The following is a 2,048-nucleotide window of genomic DNA, read 5'->3' on the forward strand; positions in this document are numbered from 1 at the left end:
TTTAATTTATAATTAATTTTAAGTAATTAAATTATGACCAACAGATGGAGGCCACGTGTTTAAAAAAATTATCCAAATTATTTAATTAAAATTCTGTTTAAAAAATTGATTTTTAAATAATTAAATTGTAACCAATAGATGGCCGCCACATGTTTAAAAAAATTGTTCTAATTAATTAATTAAAATTCTGTTAAATAAATTTTAATTTATAATTAATTTTAAATAATTAAATTGTAGCTAATAGATGGCCGTCACGTGTTTAAAAAATTAATCAAATTATTTAATTAAAATTCTGTTAATAAATTTTAATTTATAATTAATTTTAAATAATTAAATTATAACCAATAGATGGCCGCCACATGTTTAAAAAATCATTCAAATTATTTAATTAAAATTCTGTTAAAAAGGCCTAAAATGCCATCAAACTATTGAAAATGGTACAAAAATGCTCTCTATCCATCTATTGGGCCTAAAATGATCTTTTCTGCTAAAATTGTCAATTTTGGACATAAAGGTGGATATAAAGGGCATTTTAAGCCAAATAGATGGATGTGAGACATTTTTGTACCTTTTTCAATAGTTCAAGGACATTTTAGGCCCTTTTCCGTTTACTAATTTGTTGGGATGTTGGGGTCGCATAGAAAGAAATAGTTGCAGAAGATTCATATAACCGTCCTCAATTAATTTTATTTGCGACCAAGGCATAGTTGATTGATATGTCTGCCATAGTAAAAGGTTGTGTTCCATAGCTAGCATTATCAATAATCTAGCAGTGATATAGTAAATGATTTGTAAGGAGTGTGCTGAGTCAAATATGGACAAATAAATATTCATCGAAAGAGTAAAATGCAATTGAACTAATTAAAGAATTTAGTTGAAAATATTTAACTACCGGCGGAATCCTATATAAAGTAAGCTAAATAACCAAAAAAAAAATGGAAAGAGGAAAAACGCTGCATTATCCTAATCTCTTGCTAAGATTTGATCATGCTTCAGCCTTGATGATGACTGCAATAATTCCTCACTTTGCCTAGGAAAAATGGTACCCTCTCGGAGTGAGTGAATTCTCTGTAAAAGCAATCATCTGAAATTGTTGAAAGTACTTGGCAACATTGTGTGGATAATGAAATTTTACGATTGAAAATGGAAGTGATTAAATTTAATGCACAACCGTCCACCTTGATGCAGGAAGGGGTTGGAGTTGGGGCTAGGGCCCAAGAGGGAGCCGTGTGCGGTGGCGAAACCACATCATCAACTGAGGATGGGGATGGAGACGCATGAGATGGTGAAGCCACGTTATCAACTGGAGATGAAGCCGCATGAGTTGGTGAATCCACATTATCACTTGGAGATGGAGCCGCATGAGTTGGTGAAGCCGCATTATTAACCGCATGACTGCAATAGTTTCTCACTTTGCCAAGGAAAAATGGTACCCTCTTGGAATGTGAAAACTCTCTGTAAAAACAACCATCTGAAATTGTTGAAAGGACTTTACAGCATTGTGTGGATAATGAAATTTTACGTTTGAAAATAGAAGTGATCAAATCTGATTTACAACCATCCACGTTGATGCAAGAAGTCATCGGGGCCGGGGCCGTGTGCTGTGGCGAAACGTCATCATCAACTGAGGATGGAGCCGCATGAGTTGGTGAAGCCGCATTATCAACCGGAGATGGAGATGGAGATGCACGAGTTGGTGAAGCCGCATTATCAATTGGAGATGGAGATGAAGCCATGTCCATGTGAGTTGGTGGTGATGGTTTTTTAGGGTGAGTACGCCACCACCATCCGAGTGAAGGTGCGTGATGATGATGCCACCTCCATCGGGGCCATAATCGAATTGAAGAAGTACCAAACGGCTCCTTGTTGTTTTCTGTTTTGGGTTCTCTTGCAGTAACGATGCCTATGCAAGTACCCAACAACAAAAACACACATAATAATGTGCCACTTCTCGAAAACGACGACATGTTTCAGAGGAAAGAATGAATGTTTATCCGAGATGGAAGGAACAGATATATATAGCCAAAGAATTTCAGGCGGTACTTCCA

General features: G+C 35.9%; 1 pseudogene; it reads right to left on the reverse strand.

Moving 5' to 3' along the window:
* Window positions 1–813: 813 nt before the first annotated feature.
* On the reverse strand, window positions 814–2,048 carry LOC129874983 (uncharacterized; annotated as a pseudogene).

This window comes from Solanum dulcamara, chromosome 2 (genome assembly GCF_947179165.1).
Source record: "Solanum dulcamara chromosome 2, daSolDulc1.2, whole genome shotgun sequence".
Taxonomy (NCBI): domain Eukaryota; kingdom Viridiplantae; phylum Streptophyta; class Magnoliopsida; order Solanales; family Solanaceae; genus Solanum; species Solanum dulcamara.